This window comes from Onychomys torridus, chromosome 16 (assembly GCF_903995425.1).
Source record: "Onychomys torridus chromosome 16, mOncTor1.1, whole genome shotgun sequence".
Classification (NCBI taxonomy): Eukaryota; Metazoa; Chordata; class Mammalia; order Rodentia; family Cricetidae; genus Onychomys; species Onychomys torridus.
This window is the reverse complement of record NC_050458.1, coordinates 10339152-10358865: the sequence shown is the minus strand read 5'-3', so window position 1 is coordinate 10358865 and position 19714 is coordinate 10339152.

Sequence of the window (19714 nt, the reverse complement as noted above, 5' to 3'; positions counted from 1 at the left end):
GGCAGCTCTCAGGTCACAGGCTGGCTCTTCTGTCCCTCCCTGAACTCAGTCTGTTTCTTTGTTTTTGTTTTTGTTTTTGTCTTCGAGACAGGGTTTCTCTGTGTAGCTTTGTGCCTTTCCTGGAACTAGCTTTGGAGACCAGGCTGGCCTTGAACACACAGAGATCTGCCTGGCTCTGCCTCCCAAGTCAGTTTCTTACCTACTTTCACATGCACACCAGCTAGATGCTGTTGACAAAGGGGAACAGAAGAGAATGTGTCCTTTCCCTTTAGGGACAAACACCCTTCTGCAATAGCCACCGTGTTAAATGGATGAAGTGGGATTTGTGGGAAAAGTGGGTGACAGTGGGGATAGACCCTACGGTGTGGGAGAAAAAGGTGATTTATGAAGCTAGGGCCGTCTCCTAATCTGCTCTTTCCATCCTGTAAATCTATTGCTAGTCTTGTTGGAGAGACCAGAAAATGTGCTTAGAATGTTTGGGTTTGAGGGTATCTTCCTGTATGTGGAAACAGGAGAGCCTTCAGTGGGACTTAACATCTGTTTTCACACTGATGTTCCTAAAGGAACTCAAACACAGTAACACTTTCTCTTTTGAGTGAGACCTGTAGTTCAGTCCTTGTCAGTAACATTGTAGAATGAATTTCTTTCACTGCTGTCCCGAGGGCTGAGAAAAGGGGGCTTTGTCTTATTTTCAGCTCAAAAACTATATTTTAGTAGCCCAGAGAGAAAAGGTATTTTTTATAAATATATGGAAAGATGAGACAAATATTACTTTTATTTTAATCATTAAAACAATGTAATTGCTTGCATGAATGTGTGTGTCATGTATGCCTCTGTGTTTTATATATGTGTACATGTGTGCGAGCGTGCACACCTGTGTGTGTATGTGTGTGTGTGTGTGTGTGTATGTCTGTTCACCGAAGTGTCATGGTGCATGTGTAGATGTCAAATGACAACTTGTGGAAGTGGATTCTCTCCACCCACTCTGTGGGTCCTGAAGGTGTAACTCAGCCCATCTCACAAGGCAGCAGTGCCTTTACCCAGTGAGGCATATCTTATTAGCCCCCACACTTTAGTTTTTGATTTAGTCTCTTATTATATATAAAGCTCATACTAGTGAGTTCCAGGGATTCTATTGTCTCTGTTACCCTTTCCCCAGCCTAGGGTTACAGACACATGAAGCCATGCTTGGCTTTTCTAGAGATGCTGGGGATCTGAACTCAGGACCTCATACTTGTATAGCAACCTCTTTACTGACTGAGCCATCTCTCTAGTTCATACAATTGCTTTTACATGATAACATGCAATCCTAAAATCATGATTTCTGCATGTGTGGAGAAAATATGCTTGCTTTTAGTAGGGCTGAACTAAACTCCTGAACAGCAACTTAGCTACTAAAAATGAAATACTTTTCTAAGATTTTCCTGTTTAGGGATCAGAATAATTTTATATACAATTTCTAATGCTTCTCCAGTGGGAAAGATGGTGAAAACACTTTCAGATTCAATAAAAGAAGAGGAGGGCTAGGGAAAACACTAACAACAATAAATCATTTCTGAAACCTTGCTCCATACTGAGTCTTAGTGGTAGAGCTGGCGAAGATGCTTCGACCTGAACATGCTGAGCCATGGAGGAGAAGGAAGTGGCCCTAGCATCCTAGTGCATGGCTTTGGACAGCAAAGCATGACTGGAAAGTTTCCCACTGAGTCCTGAAACCGAGTAAGATCTCAGAGGTCAAGAGCTATTTCATGATAGTGTTGATAACTGTAGATACAACTCCCAGTAAACACTTGTTTCTCAGGGAGTATTCAGTAACGGCTGAACAGATCAAGTAAAATGAAATGGGAAAGTCCACCAGAGACCTGCTAGGTTAATTGTTCTAAGTTAAGCGTTGGTCATTATGTAGTGAAAAAAAGAAAAACAACCCAAACCAACAAAACCCATTCCTGTTGTGTAGCTGTTTTTCTTTTTCTTTCTTTCTTTCTTTCTTTCTTTCTTTCTTTCTTTCTTTCTTTCTTTCTTTTTTTTTTTTTTCTGAATCGAAAGAGGCTGGTCAGACGTGGGAAGGTGAAACAAAACTAACAGAATAGGGAGCCCAGAAAACTTAGAAGATGGAGGAAGTTCATAAAGTTGGGGATTCATGAGGTCCTCCCTCAAGGCTATAGAACCAGTAAAAAACTGCAAGGGAAGAAGAGATTCTTCAGTGGCACTGCCTGCCGTTTGCATAGGGTGCTCCAGAAATGCAGCTGTCAAGAATCTTCATCCAGGCTTGGGTGGGTTTTTCAGTGATGTAACCGCCTCTGAGTCACCTGTGCTCCGGTAAGCAGCCCCAGGACTCTCATTGGCTCACCAGGCTAGACTGGGCGGAGTTGGGTTGTTTCTTTGTCTTCAGAGCCCTGTCCGAGGTCTGAGGTAAAGCACACCATGGCTTCTATAATAGTGTTTTCATTTCTCCGTGATAGTGCCAGCATGGAGAATTTCATCAGGATTGGTCCAAAGTGATGCTGATTCATTTATTTATTTTTGCCAAGAACTTTTTTTTCCCTGTAGTGAACTGTATCAAATGATTTTCTTTCCTGACCACTATTCTAGAGAAGACTCTGAAACCACTCTTAATATTTCAGTTTTCATTCTTATTTTCCTATTTCAGTTGAGGTCTCTTTTTCCTGTGAAAACAGTGGGATAAAATTTGGTTTGTCATTTTTGTTTGTTTGTTGTTTGTTTGTTTGTTTGTTTGGTCTACTTAAAGCATTTCCAATTATGGTCTTTTTCACGTTTTTTAAGTTTCGTCCCTCTTTGACCCATCTTTTTATTAAGTCTAACTCATAAAATCTCATACTTTACCTGTTGCTAATCTTATGTTAGGAAGACTGATTCTGTGTCAACAGTGAGCTATATGGTCCTTTGTGTTTCTGTCCTTGTAACTCTGAACAACAATGCAGCAGGGCTCTGCTGTGAGGTATCTGTCTCCTATCACTGCTACCATGGCTCCTTCCTTCCATCACCTCCTGTCCTGCTACACTCAGGGAGAGCAGTGCTTTTGAGTCCTGATTCATTCCCATCACCTCCTGGGACATCAGAGTGATGGAAGTCCAATGGACTATCCAAGGAATATAGCTGCTTGAGCATTTTCATTTGTCCTGTTTAATGTTATTCTGCTCACATAAATCACAAATCCTTGTGTTTTATTTTCTGTTTATCGAATTTTGAAGCAAGATCATCACTGTATAGTTCAGGATTGCCTGCGACGCTGGCTATAGGTCAGGCTGCCCTTCAACTTGAAGTCCTCCTGTCTCCAGGGGCTAAGATTATAGTTGAAAGATCCCATACCTAGAGAATTTTACTAATCTTTTTAGTTATCTATGGGAATGTTCCTGGTTCTTCCCATAAGAATTAATTTATTTCAGTCCTCATGGGACCAGGTACATTATGTTAAGGTTTGTTATGCTATGGTATGCCATACTAAAGATGGTTATATATTATATGAGTAGCCGCTTACCTTCTATGTTTGGATTAAAATTCCTTGGAAACAGTTTATATTTTATTGATATATATGATCTCTAGAATATTTTTATTGTATGGTTAATGGTGTTTATATGAACAAGAATTTGTGAGCACATAGATAAAATATATGAACATGCTTATGAACACACATGAAGTTGGCAAGGAAGACTCCAGCCATCTCTATCACTTTCTACCTTATTTCACTGAGATAGAATCTCTTGTTGATCTGGAAGCTTGCTGTTAGGGATAAGCTGGCTTCCAAGGAAATCATGTGGTCTTCTGGTCTCTGCCTTCCAATACTGTGGTGGCCAGCCTGTGCAGCAGGCATACCTGGCTTTTCATGTGGTGATATTGTGTTCCCCAAAATATTGTGCACCCTAATAAACTTACCTGGGGTCAGAAAACAGAACAGCCACTAGATATAGAGGCCAGAAAATGGTGGCACACACGCCTTTAATCCTATCACTTGGAGGGCAGAGATCTGTCTGTATTTCTGTGAGTTCAAGGCCACACTGGAAACAGCCAGGCATGATGACTCACGCCTTTAATGCCAGGTAGTGAGCCTTTAATCCCAGAAAGTAATGACAGAAAGCAGAATGGTATATAAGGCGTGAGGACCAGGAACTTGACTGGTTAAAAGCTTTTAGGCTTTTGAGCAGCAGTTCAGCTGAGATTCATTTGGATGAGGATTTAGAGGCTTCCAGTCTGAGGAAATAGGATCAGCTGAGGAATTGGCAAGGTGAGGAAGCTATGGTTTGTTCTGCTTCTCTTATCTTCCAGCTTTAACCCAATACCTGGCTCTGGGTTTGATTTTATTAAGAAGAACTTTTAAGATTCATGCTACATTTTCATGTGAGTCCTGAGGATTCAAACTCATGTCCTTGGGCTTACCCAGCAAGTGCTTTTACCCACTGAACCATTTCCCCAGACCATACTGGCAATTATTTTTAAAAATCAAGCTGAAGCCCTCTTGAACCATGGTCATTGTGTTCTGAAGGGATGGTATGTTGTTATTTATTTATTTATCTATTTATTTATTTATTTATTATTGTTCCCCTTCTGTCATTGGCCTACTCTCCTCATGGCACCTTTGTCCCTGCTGGCCTGGTCCTACCAGTTTCCACAGCTGGCTCCATCTGCTCTTCTCTTGGGGGTAAGGGAAGCACAGATAGTTCTGGCTCCTGGGCTTAAGTCTCTTGGTATTCAGATAGCTCCTCTGTTGTCTGTCCACGCCCAAGGATGTTTCCCTTATGTGGTCTTGGTCAGCATCCCTTGCTTCCTGTAGATTACAGGTCTCCCTCTTTTAGTTTTTGAAGAAAGTAAATATAATTTTTTCTTTATTTTTAACAGAACAAGAAAGCTATCTGCAAGAAATTTTCAGCTTTTCAGAAACATTTTCTGTATCCAGGAAACACTACAGGCCTGGATATCTACTTGTACTAGTGAGAAGATGGGATATAAAAAATAAAAATGAAGAATGAAAATGTATCTCCATTGTAATAAAAAAAAAATCCTTCCACAAATAAAAGGTTGATAAGCAAGCCCTGAGATGTCAACATTTCCAAAAATAAAGGGTAAGTCTGAATTAGAGTTGTAGTCAGCTGTCTAAAGACTTGAGAGACCAGACAGCTCTGAACAGAATGGAGTAGAAAATAAATCAGGTGAGACCCTGGGTTTTACTAAAGAGAAATATCTGAAAATGTCAACAGGGAGGTAGGAAGCATCAGGAAGGCAGGGCTAGGTTGGAGACTTGGCCGTAGAATGTTGGTCTTCAGGAGGACAAATGACACCTAGGTAGAACTTCAGTTCTAGGGAAACAGGACATTGGGAGGAGAAAAGTCCATGAGAATCTAATATCCAGAAAAGGATTTGAAGAGTAAACCTGTGCAGAAACAAGGCTGGCTTCCTGTCTGGGTGGCTGAGTCATTGAGCTACTAGATTATGGCTTCAATATTTCTTCTATAATGGAAGGAAGAAAGATTTGGTCTGGAAGTTGGATGTGAGGATAAACTCTAGCCTGCAGCAGAAATCCGAGTTGCCCAAGAGATAGGGAGTGGAGGGATAGGGGAAGGTGTAGACAATGAGTCAGACAGGCCCTCCAGCCAGATTCTGAATGCATAGCTTTTGAAATGGACACTGGCGAAGATATTAGTCTTCACACATGGATACTGTCAATACGTAATTTTAAATATGTTGGCCAAATATGGCCTGCTTTTAGAAAATCATCATTCATATTTCTTTCTCAAAAGTTCAATTGCCACAATCCAATGTAGAGAATACTCCATGTGCTGAAAAACAAAGCAATAATATTGCTCTGATAGCTTAGAGATGTCTCAAGATTAGATAGCACATTGTGGAGAAGGACCAGAGCCATACCATGGATGACTGACAGTTTGTGAACCATTAGTCTGTAAACACTGCTGTATACTTCTCAGACCTTCAGGGAGGCAACAACTGTAATTGTTACAGTGCAAGCACTGGACATTATTCAGTGACTTCATATGCAAACAGATCCAAGTCTCTTTTCATTTAAATGATGGCCACATCCCACAACCAGGGCATTCTCTCTTAAACTACTAGCTCTGTGCATTCATCCCCTCACTTCAGAACCTCCTCTGGGTCTGCAGTGTTCCTCAGCATATGACAAAATTGTTCCTGTCAGTGTTCCTTCCAAGTGTGACTTATGCCACTGGCTCAGTCAAAGTCTCCACTGAAGTCTCCACTTAAACTTGCCTCTGAATATGTCAAACAAACCTGTCCTCTACTTATGTTCATGCTACCAGAAAACAGCTACTCTTGTTTTCTCGTGGGTCTTTAATCCCTGTTGTATTTTTAAATCTAGCTCCTTTTTCCCTTTCCAACATAAAACTTTGCCACCAGCACATGCCATGAATTTCTCCCTTCTTTCATATCGCAATGTTTTGGACACAAATGATCACCTACCTAACATTACTCTCTCTTTCTTCTTACAGAGACCTTGTTTTATTCCGGGAAACCTTGTTGGAGCAAAGATGTTTAATATGCCAGCCAGGGAGACAAGTGAATTTCTAGAAATTGGTGTCCTGGGGGCCAGAGAGATGGCTCAGAGGTTAAGAACACATGTTGCTCTTCCAGAGGACCCAGCACCCCATGGCCGCTAATGACCACTGTAACTCCAGTCCTATGAAATATGGCGCCCTCTTATGACTTCCATGGACATTTAGGTATGCATGTTATACACAGACTTACATGCAGGCAAAACACCCATGCATATAAAAGGTTATAAATACACAGTTATAAATAAAAATAAATGTCTTTTAAAAAAGAAAGAAATTGTTTCCTGATGTTGGCAGAACACTGCATTTTCTCTTGGGTGTCTTTTTCCCCTGAAACTTGGACCAGAAGTGCCAGGGGAAACAGTCACCAATTGTTCATAAAGAAACAAAATAGTGAAAACTAAATGCAAAGGATGGCGGTGTGGAAAGGGAGGAGTGAGATATTGCTACCACCACAGGTCTACTCTACCATCTTGTGTTGCCTTTATGTGGCCAGCATTTTTATATAAAAAGTAAATACCTATTGGATAGTTAATACTAAGTTAGTAGGTAATACATGCAACTTCATATCAAAGTCAACAACATACTATATGCTATTATTTCTCTTGTCCTTTTGCGTTTATTAATTTTCTCTCACCAACTAAATACTCTCTTGTCTAGCACTACATATGCTAATATATCTTTGCTGGTATCTTTACTATTCCTGTTTAGACTGAGGTTTCTTTTTCTTTTTTCTTTTGTTAAAATAAGATTTATTTATTATGTATACAGTATTCTGCTTGCCTGCCAGAAGAAGGTGTCAGATCTCATTACAGATGGTTGTGAGCTACCATGTGGTTGCTGGGAATTGAACTCAGGAACTATGCAAGAACAGCCAGTGCTCTTAACTGCTGAGCCATCTCTTCAGCCCTAGACTGAGGTTTCTAGTCAGTGACAGTTAGTGCAATTTTTGTTAGTATTAGCTGCTCAATATGCTAATCATTATATGATAATATGAGAGAAATAACCCAACTGCTAGACATGGTACATACAGGAAAGTATGGGTTTGGGGAGTAATTTCATTGTGACACTAGAAATCAGATCCTTTCATGTAGATTTTAAAAACATTTGCTTAAAAATCATATCAGAGTCAGCTACATTTTAGTATTTATTATCCTTCTATTTTACTGTTAAAGAAATACTTGTGCCTTAGCTAGTTAATGAAAAATAGAATAATTAGATACATAATAGAGATAGGCAATCTTACAGGAGCAATTTAAATTTTATTTTAGTAGGCAAGTTCACATAGGATGGATGATAGTATACCATAAGAATACTGAGAAATTTTCATCACAATTTAAAAAGAATGTTCTTTATAACAAAGCCATCCTTGACATTGAGGAAGCCAAGGACTCCCAGGATATTAGACAACATATCTGTATAAAGTTCACCAAGAATGATGAGGACAGGAGATAGAAAAGAAAATGATAAGCCAGTACTATACCAGTAGGAACAGCAACTAACAGCGATGAAGAAATTTCATAAGGGCCATTGCTGTTGATTTTATGTTGATATCCAACACTGGTATTAAATAACTCTTTAATTAAACTTTTGGCTTTTCTGACCCAGTAATTATTTAGGAAATATATTTTACACTTTCCAGATCAGTGGATTTATTTATCACAAATCTAAAATTTTATTATATTTTAGCTATATAAAATGGCCTACTGAATTCTGCTTTGTAGAATTTATAAAAGTCTTTTTTAATGCTCTAATATGTGGTCATATTTTTCAGTGTATTTTTGTTGTTTGCAAAGAGTGTACATCTAGGCAGAAGCAGGCAGATGTACAGAGCAAGCTGTGGGCTATTCATGGCTACATAGTGAGACCTAGTCTCAAACAAAACCCACATATGAGTCAACCAACTAACTCAACAAACAAACAAAAAACCTCTGAGAAAGACCAACATAATATTCAATATATTGGGGGGAGGGGGCTAAAGAGATTGCTCTACAGTTAATCGTACTTACTGCTCTTGTAGAGGGCCTGGATTCTGTTCCCAGGACCCAAATGGAAACTCTTAACTTTCTTTAATACCAGTTCCAGGGCCTTGCAAGCCTACTTTTAGCTTCCCAGGGCACCAGGCATTCAAGTGGTGAACATACATAGATGCCTGAAAAACACTCATACATATAAAATAAGAGTATTTTTAAAAAAGAAATTGCCATTAAAAGGGGTTTAAAATGTATATCTTCAGTTTGGGAAGTCTGACATTTAATATGTAACTTTTGAATTCATCATATTATTATATTACTCAGATGATGAAATCAATCCCATATTTTAAATTACTCTACGCTACAGTAAGGATAATCTGTATGTTTATAATATAAATAGTTTATAATGATGAAAATTTGAAACTCTAGAGCACATGTAACCTTGTGATTAACCCTGCAATTTCATTTTTTTAAAAAAGGTAATTGATACTAGATTGGTGATTTGAAATGGAAAGTTAATGGAGTTTGCCTAATTTTTAAGGAGAACTGGGAAATGTAAGACCTTGAAATTCACACACATGCACACACACTGACACACACACACACACACACACACACACACACACAACTCCTTATACACTCAAACAGTTTCTTGGGAAAAAGAATTGTACTTTACTGTATGCTTTTCTGGACAAATGTTTAAAATTCTTCAAAAGAAAATAAAATATAACAATCTAAATGATTATGATATTAACTTCATCAACTGAAGCATTGCAGAGAATTTAGCCCATTCTTCAGTTGACTAATCACTAAGTTATTCTCTTGAGAATCATTGTTCTTATTGCAAATGAGTTTTGCTATACTTATAGGTAAAACAGATTTTCCCTATTTGATAATGGTAATGAAACCCAATGCCAATGCTATGTGCACACTAGCCAAGCAGTTGGCCACAAGCTATATCTCAGCCTTTTGCTAAATGTAATTTAGAGACAGTGTCTTGCTGAATTTTCCAGTCTTGCTTCAACTTGGGATTTTCCTCTCTCACACTCCCAAGCACCTGACATTATAGCTGTGTGCTCCCATGCCTAGCTACACAAAACAAACAAAACAAAACTTTAAGCAAGATTGAAAGGCTTAAAGAAAAATCAGATTTATACTTGTTGTGAAATATTATTTTAAGATGTGCTACATTTGTTTATGCTGTGGAACATTTGTTTTAATGATGCAAAGATGTGCTGCATTTATTTATGTTACATTTGTTTAACTCTGTGAAGCTGTGTTCTTGTGCCTGTCTACATCTGACGGTCTAATAAAGACCTGAATGGCCAATAGTGAGGCAGGAGAAAGGAAAGGTGGGTCTGGCAGACAGAGTAAACAAATAGAAGGAGAAATCTGGGAGGGGAGGAAGAAAGAGCAAGAGAACAAGGAGGGAGAATGCTAGGGGCCAGCTACCCAGCCAGCCATTGAGTAAGCATGAACATAAGATATACAAAAGTAAGAAAAGGAAAAAGCCCAGAGGCAAAAGGTAGATGGGATAATTTAAAGTTAAAGAAAGCTGGCTAGAAACAAGCCAAGCTAAGGCTGGGCATTTATAATTAACAATAAGCCTCCATGTGTGATTTATTTGGGAGCTGGGTGGCAGGCCCCCCAACAGAGAAAAAAACAAACAACAATAATACTAGAGAAATTTATTATGTTGGGCAATTAAATCCTATGTAATTATAAGTAGTTTTAGCTTCTTGGTCATCAGAAAATTCTATTTGATGACCATCAGTACTTCAATAAGTACTGGGGGAGATTAGGTATTTGCAGTATAGATCTGAGAGCCTGGAAAGGTAGTATATTATTTGTTTCTTTTCTTGTTTTGTTTTGTAGAGTAGTTGAACTTGCTGGAGTGGAAACAGCACACATACATAATTACTTCTGTGTATGCATTAAGTAATGCATGTGGTATGTGTGGTACATGTGGGTTCAAAAGGTAGTAGTTCTAAGAGCAACTAAGGGAGGTGTAATATCTCTGATGTGGTGATAACTGACGTTAAGAACAGTCAGTGGCAGTTCATCTCTTTGCATTGTAAAATGAAAACAAATCTGATCAATCTACTCTGCTCCACCAAAGCCAGCTGAGTCCTGAAGTAAGTTGCAAGAGAATAACTGTCATACCTTACATTTGTACGTACTACTAGCAACTCATAAGCATTTTGCCCTTTGTCCTTGCCATGACCATGGCTTAAGCATGATTGCGGTTTTGTTTATAAAAATTGGTCAGACACAACTACATATATTTGAAGTTAACCAAGCTCCTGATTTATTCTTTTGCTTAAAGTCTAGGAAGCAGCTAAAGCATCTATAGGTACAAATTGTGACAAGTGGGTGAAGGTGTGCCCAGTGTCTGTGATAAAGAGGCATTGCAGAGCCAGTGAGATGACTCAGTGGGGAAAACACTTGCTCACAAACATGACAACCAGAGTTCCCTCCTAGGATCCAGATAGTGGAAGGAGCGTATCGACTCCTTCAAGTTGTTCTCTGACCTCTGTATGCCTGTAGTCACTAGCATGCCCAAGTGCACACGTCCCCACACCCAGTGAATAAATAAAGTGGAAGTGTGGTCTAGTGAGAGGAGGAAGAGCCCAGGCTTCCATAGACCTGTTTTTATGTTGCATTCACTTTCCAGGATGCGAGTCTGTACAGGTTATTGAGTTTTTCCAAGTCTGTTTCCTGAGGAGAGATTAAACTAGTAGCTCCAGATGTAAAAATTTATTGATTTAAAAACCTATGCAGATTCTTGGAATGTGATTCAGTGGCAGATTGCTTGCCTAGAATGTGCAAGGCCTTGGGTTCCTTCTCTAGAAGTACAGGAAAAAAAATATAAAACTATACAGAGACCCCAAAACTCAGCTCTAAACTACACAGAAATACTAGAAAATATCTGAAAACTTTTCTATTCTAATTTCCTTTCTCAGTCTAGTATATATGGATTTAGATTTACACTTTATGTTGTAAGGTAAGATATCTTAAGAGCAAATGATAGCACTTGAGAAGCTGAGGCAAAAGGATCACAAGTATGAAGTCATCTTGGATTATGTCATAAAACCCTGTCTCAAAAAACAACAGAAAACAAATGTCACACTTCCTTCAGTATAGAGATGAGTTCAATTTTATTAATTTCAAATGGCTAAAAGTCATGCTAGGCATTTTCTATGCTCAAGTTGTACATAGGAGATAGTGTTAGACCATGTAGATTGCAGATGATAGGAAATAAGTCAATAAGAAAAGTGGAATCATTTAGAAACACTCATTAAAGGAACACTATTATATTTTAAGTTATAAATGTCCACAGGCTGGATCTGTGCAATTCAATAACATAATGGAGCTTAGTGAGCATGAATCACAACCAGCAAGCACAGCCAGCTCTCTGAGTATGTGCGGAAATCAACAGCTATGATGTGAACAGAGCATTTGTATGGGTGGAGCTGAGCATGGGAGACTGGGGAAAAGTGAAGCAGCACCATAGCTGTGGGAATTGATTTTCAAAAATCACCCAATGACAGTTTGAGTCTATGTTCAGTGAATCTCCACAGTAGACTTTCAGATTTCTTTGATGTCAGAAATTTAGTTAGTGTGTCAGACTTGTTGAGTAGGTTGCAAATTCCCTGTAGGCAGGTATAGTGTCTCCTTTCTCTCTCCATACCCATCCCCTAACATAACCACTCAATAACACTTAAGGGGTGTGTGAGTAATACATGAGTAATCACAAGATGAGGTAGTCAGACTCTAGCAAACTGAATTGGTTTGTAGTTTTGAAGAGACTGAGACTCAATGCAGTGAAATATCTTGATGTTAACTCTATTCTTCACATGTCTTGAGACAAATGGTGACGTCCTATCATAAAACTGAAGGCTCCACATCTCAATGTTTGTGTATTTAAAAATTTTAAGTTTAGTGGCTACTTATAGAAATTAGGATCTACCATAAAAATAGACTTGCCTAATTTCTTGATTGTATTTTTCTTGAAAGATGGGAAGATTTGGCTTCAGTATGTCAATTGTTTATGCAAAAACATTTGGTCATAGCTGAGTAGTGGCTGCTCTCTTGGAATAGGGTGCACAGATTTTAACTGACCGCAATCTGTTCCTATTCACTTTACTAATTTATGTTGCCTCTTAGAATCCTTATCACTGTTGGAATCAGATAAGGACCTGGTACATTTTTTTTTTTTTAAACAAAAGGACACAGAGGAATAAGAGGGCACCTCTCCTCTTCCAAAATAACTGAGAATCTTATTGGGCCTGGTGGGGTGCTGTGGTGGTTGACAGAGGAAATACAATCTACAGTATCACTGAACTGGGGGCACAGAGTGGACGGGACTGTGCACTGAAGGGGTAAATGCTAGAGGAATCCAATTCCATTTCTGTGGAATATGGCCCTTCTTGGTAAATAAAGCTTGCCTTTCCAAAGCCAGGGACTTGTGATTACAGAACTTAGTTCCTGAAGGGGAAGAGCAAAATGGGAGGACTGAGACTGTGCTTGGTGCAAACTACCTCACACAGCTCTCTGGTTCTTAGAACTCAGCCAATTCCATTTACTTCCATTTGGCTCCCACTTTCTGAAATGCATACATTGGATGACACAATCTGTTATATTAGATTTACTCATATTTTTTAGGGATATGGCAGAGTGTAAGCCAAATATTGTAGACACATGAGATTTACGGCCAGTAATTAATCTTGTAAAATAATGAATTGCCACCCAAAAGGGGGAAAGAGCAGATTCCCAACAGGAATGGAAATCCAATCCACTCATTTGATGGGTGAATATTTCATCTCAAACACACACACACACACACACACACACACACACACACACACACACACACAACTAAAAAACAACAACAAAAAAACCTCCAAAAACCCAGAATCTAAAATATCTCCTAGCACCCAGAAGTCATCCTCAACCCAAACCACCTTAGGGGGTGTGGCTGGCAGACTGTGTGTTCTCTAGTCTTACAAATCTTAGCAAATTGCAATAGGTCCTCTACTGATGAAACTTGATATTCTTGCACCGGGCTATTCCAGCAGGAATCCAGCTCTACAGCTGGCAGGCTTTGACTGACACAAACAGGTCCAGTCTGAAAGATGAGGATTCAGGATGCAGAACACCACATTTTTCTTATTATTTTATACATATTTAGCCTTTTGGAAAAAAAATGAAAAATAGTCCCTGGACTTGTGCTGTGGCTATCGCTCTGTATAAATAAAATGCTGATTGGCCAGTAGTCTGGTGGGAGGTATAGGTGGGACAAGCAGTGAAGAGAATTCTGGGAAGTGGAAGGTTGAGGCAGAGAGATGCTGCCAGCCACCACCATGACAAGATGTAAGGAACCGGTAAGCCACAAGCCATGTGGCAGCTTATAGACTAATAGAAATGGGTTAATTTAAGATAAAGAACTAGATAACAAGAAGCCTGCCATGGCCATACAGTTTGTAAGCAATATAAGTCTCTATGTGTTTACTTGGTTGGGTCTGAGCAGCTGAGGGACAGGAGGGTGAGAGAGATTTGTCCTGACTGTGGGCTAGGCAGGACCAGAAAAACTCTAGCTACAGACTTGAAACTAAAAAAGTATAAGTGCCATCCATCTCCTCTGTTTCTTACTTCCTTTTATTTTCTGATTTAAGAAGAGAGGAAGAAAGCAAAAATAGAGCCTATTTTAAATTTAAAGGAGGAGTAATGTTTGTTCATTTGTTTGTTTTTGAGTAAGAAGTCTGTGCAGAAGCCTGGCGATATAATTTTCTTAAATGGAGGGCAGCAGGCAAGATCTGTAGCCTAGGCTGACTTTGAGCTTATGGTAACCTTACCACGTAGGCCTCTTTAGTGCTGGGGTTGCAAGGCAAGAGATATCATGAGTGGGTAAGTCTAGCCATGTCTTTTTGGATCCATATATGCACCTAGACTCCTACTGGTCTGATTATTACCTTTTCAAAATGATGATTCCCTCTTTTCTAAATGAGTTTTTCCTTATAGCCTCCCCCTCCCACTCTCTTTTCCTTTTGAGTTTTACATAAAAATCTAGGGGAGTCTTTTTTCACTGTTTTTCTCATGAAAGAAAACATTTCCTTTGCAGCTTGGAATTAAAAAAATGTGACCATTGGACTTGTTTTCCCTTTCCTTCTTCGAAAACCAAGAAACATATTTTTCTTTCTGCACCAAGACCATCACTGAACTATCAGATAACTAGTTGGGTCACAAAACCAAGATATTTATTGTCTGCAAATATTCCTTTGGCAATGGTGAAAAGGGGGGCATTTTCTCCTCTATACATAGAGTACCTTAATGATTTTTATTTTTTTAATATTTAAAAGTAAAGTCCATGTTTTCCTGCAGTGATAACAAAACTGTTTAAATCTTTGCTGGGAGGTGTTCTGCCGATTCTTTTTTAAATCACGTTTTAGGATGATTGTGAATTTGCAAATTATGAAGGTTATGGATTTTTATGATCTGTTTAAGGTACCACAGCAGTATTAAGAAACAAATGGGCTTATAAAAGTAGACAAAATTATATTTCAAAATTGCTTTTTTTCCCTGAGTCACTTGTATTTTAGGACATTTCATTTTGAAAACAACATAATTCTGAAACAAGAGAAATATACAATGCTTCTCTTTGGATGTGGTCTGGGTAACTTATGCTGTCAGCCAAACAAGTCACATGGCTGAGGCTGATATCACTATGGAAGGGAGGTGTGTTGATCCCAAATGAAGTTACTGGAAGTTCCATGATTATGAGCAAGGTAAGTACCTTACAAATGAATTAGTCCACAGCAGTTAGACCAGGATGATCAAGGGGACTTCTGTCCTTCAGTCTAGTGTGTTCTGGTCTCTTTCCTACTTGAATGATTTAAATTGCTACCTTCTGTTATATAGTGTGAACTAACAATATAGTTTTAATATTTGTTATTTGTATAAGCACAAAAACGAAAGGGACAAGAGTCTGAAAGAAAAACACCATAGCACAGCCTATGGATAAAAACACACAAATAATCCTTCAAGTATTATTCAGTTTTCTTAAAATTTCTGACTCTTTTTCTTCTGTGAATTCCAAATGTTATTTTTTCCTAGAAATGTTTTTTTCTTAATTTCTTGCTTTTTCTTATCATTTTGTTATACATTTTTTTCCAATGTCTTTAATTCCTTGTTCTATTCACATGACATCACCTACTTGACATGTCTGGAGTGCTCAGCTAAAACATGGTTCTCAATTTACAAAATAAGAAGTTCTATTAAGTTTTCCCAAGGTCATTTCAGTTCTGAAATCTTATAATTATTTGTTTCTAAAACAATGAAGGTTTGTAAAAAGACACAAGGCTAGACAATGTAGACACAGTGCTATAGAGCAAAAGGAAGAATTTTATTCTATTTATTTTAGTTTTGTGATACAGGGTCACTCTGCCAGTCCTAGAACTCACTCTGTAGACCAGGCTGGCCTCAAACTCATAGAGATCCACCTGCCTCTGCCTCCCGAGCGCTGGGGTTAAAGGCATCACCTGCCCAGCTGCAAAGTGAAATATTTGTCACACTGGGAATGGTAATTGGCAAAGTATTATGGAAATGTAGTAAAACATTATTTTAGGCATACTAGCAAAAAAAATCAGATCTATTAACTCAATTTTCTATTTTTAAATTTTTATTCCCCTTTTTTAGTAGACTCTTTCTGTTATTTTATCCTTGGTTCCAAGTGCAGGTTCTGGATGTACCAGGGCTGCTTTGTTTTCAAAGTACATATAGAAAAGCCAATTCAAATGAACCAAAGGAGAAAAAGGAAAGGTACTGTTCCATACAACGGTCTATAAACACTTGTCTTTATACCTACAGATCCCTCATCAAGGAAACTTCTCTTTGCAACCAACCATTACAGAAAACAACAACCAATTAACACCCAGAGTTGTGAAACCAGTCCCAATGCATACATCTACAAAACACTTTTATATCCAAGGCTCAGGGAACACTGTGGAAGAAGGTATGGAAGGATTAAAGAGCTGGAGGGACAAGGGAATTAGGGTTGTTCGAATCTTAGATGGTCTTTTAATAAAAAACCCAGAGCCAGATATCAAGGTGAAAGCTGAAAGATCAGAGAAGCAGAGCAGCCAGCCACTAGTTCTTACCTCTACAAAATCCTCAGCCTAAAGAGAGAGAGTTCCTGTTTCCTCATGCCATATATAACTTTATCCGCCCTGCCATATTACTTCCTGGGATTAAAGGTGTGTGTGCTTCCCAAGCAAAGACATGAGATCTCAAGTGCTGATATTAAAGGTGTGTACCACCACTGCCTGATTCCTATGTCTAATCTAGTGGCTGGCTCTGTCCTCTGATCCTCAGGCAAGTTTATTAAGGTACACAATATATCACCACACTTTGCTTTGAGATTTTTTTGTCTCCTAGTAATGTCAGAAGATATACCTGTTATACATGTCTGGCCAACATGACTACCCAACCAACATGGCTGAACAAAGAGGACACCAATTGTAAAGATCACAAGGACACAGGCAACTACATAAAGAACTATAGGCAACTGAGTAAAGCTGAAAAATGGAGAGATGGCTCTCTTCAGAGAATCAGAGAAGAGCACACCAATTGGTTGCCCAGTGCAAAATGGATTCAACAGATTACACACACACACACACACACACACACACACACACACGTACACACACACACAGGTATTGATGAAAACAGAGGCCATGAATTTGAGTGGCGACAGGTATATGCAAGGTTTAAAGAGAGAAAAGGGAAGAGAAAAATGTTATAATTAAAATATAATCTCAAATCCATAGCCAGACATTGGGTGGACTTGAGAGAATCCTATGGAAGAGGGAAGGATTATGGGAGCCAGAGAGGCCAAGGACACCACAAGAAAACCACAGAATCAACTAACCTGGGCTCATAGGAGCTCACAGAGACTCAACAGACAACCAGGGAGCCTGCATGGGACTGACCTAGGCCCTCTGCACACATGTTACAGTTGTGTAGCTTGGGCTTCTAGTGGGACTCCTAATAGAGGAAGCAGGGGCTGTCTCTGACTCTGTTACCTGCTTTGGGGACCCTTTTCTCCTACTGAGTTGCTTTGTCCAGCCTTAATAGAGGAGATGTCTAGTCTTATTACAACTTGATATGTCATGGCTGGCTGACATACATGGGAGGCCTGCACTCTTCTGAAGAGAAAGGAGGAGGAGCAGAAGTGGGGGAGGTTGAGGGGATGTTGGGGAGACTAGGAGAAGAGGCAAGAGGGAGGGGAAACTATGATTGGGCTGGGAAAAATTAATTAGTTAATAACCCTACAAATACAATCTCAAAAATAAACAAAAGCTAAAATCATGTTAGGCATTATGAATATGTCTTAATTGATTTTCTGCTGTTCCGACAGAACGTCATAGCTTGAGTCAATCATAAGTTGTTGGACTCCTGGCTCTTCAGGCTTCAGTATCCAAGAAAATGATGCTGGCTTCTGGTAGGAAACTTTATGATGTGTTCTTCATGGTATGCTGAAGAGGCAAGTGAACTTGAGAGAGACAGAAAAAACAACAACAACATGGGCCAAGCTCTTTTCTACTTAGGAACATTCTTTTTAAATGACAGTGTTAATTCCTTCATAAGGATGCCACTCAAGACTGGGCAAAGTTTGTAGATTCCAGGTCTCAATGCCATCACAGTAAATTCCAACACATGCTCTAAAGGGCAGTCAAGCCACAGCAGCACAGAATCCAGCACTGTTGTCTCCCATAACCTCTGCTGTGGCTTATTGAAACTTCAGGTACATGTAGCCAACCATAATCTAGACATATTAAATGGAAAGTTCCCCAAATAAATAGTTTATACCTTCATAAATTTTAAACTGTGCTGTTCTGAATAGGACGATGGCATCTTCAACCATCCTGCTTTATCCTTGCCTAGGGTATGACCTGTTTTTTATGTTCCTCAGTGTGAATCTATGCTGCTGTTTATGTACCACACTCACCACTTACCAATTTTCTAACTTACTTATATCAACTTCTATGTATCACTAGCTCTAGTTCAAGTAATACCTGTATTAGGTAGTAATAGCCTTGTATCCTAGAGCAGGAATGTAGTGGGTAGCCATTCCAGCTTTGATCTGGAAGTGCCACCCTCCATTGAGGCTTTGGTAACTGTCCCACCAAGAAGGTGGGGCCGAGAGAGGACCCTGAAGACTGGAGAGATCCGGATGGGCCAGCTCTCTTGGTTCCTGGACCCTGGACGCTGGAGGTAGACCAAGCAGAGTTCTCCAGAGAACACCACTGGACTGTGCTACACCTTTCTCAGACCCTGTTACTTATCCCTTCACTTGTAAGTTATCCCATAAAATAAACCTCCCTTTTAACTACATGGAGTGGCCTTAACAATTTCACCAATACAAGGATGCTGCCCGTATAGAAGTGTCAAGCAGAAACCTTTCCTCACAGGTATTATATACACAGGTGTGGCCATTGTCTATGTAGGTTTTGGTACTACCCATGGTTTTGGGTGTTTCCTATGAGAAATGGAACATAGCCAGCCCCTGAAGGTCAGATGAGACCACTGTATTCAAAAGTCGTCACCACAAATCTGTTTGTATTTATTGGCTGTTATAACTAGCAGTCCATGACTCCAATATATTCACCTAATTTGCAACCTAGTAACTTCAGTGTCTTGATTTCTTCTGTGGTTCAGGAGAGTTCTACTGTCATAATTAATCTTCACAAGGAGGCTTGCTCCAAAATCAGTCACAGTGAGCAAGGCAAGGGCATGTCCCCATCAGTTGGGATGGGGTCAGTTACCACAAGAGTCTGAGAGAAGGGAATCCTTACCTTTAAATGGTCGAGGATTTTTGACAGTGGTGACCCCTTAGGAAAATGAGAACACTGTTTTAGAGGAGTGGGGGATGGAGAATAGACATTCAAGAAGGGCATGTATGTGCTTCATAAAAGAGAATTAATAATGCATTTGATAAAAATGATGCTGTGCTTGCTTTTATTCCACACAGGCATGTGTGAGTGAACAGAGAACTTTTCTTCTGTCCTTGTTCACTGATTCTCTTCCTCTGGATCCCTTTAATCTTACTTCTGTCCCCTCCAAGGTTTGTATCTTTGGATTTTTGCCTTATTAGCAGCAATGTATTGTCCTTAAGCTTCTTTTTTTTTCACCTTTTCTTTTCTT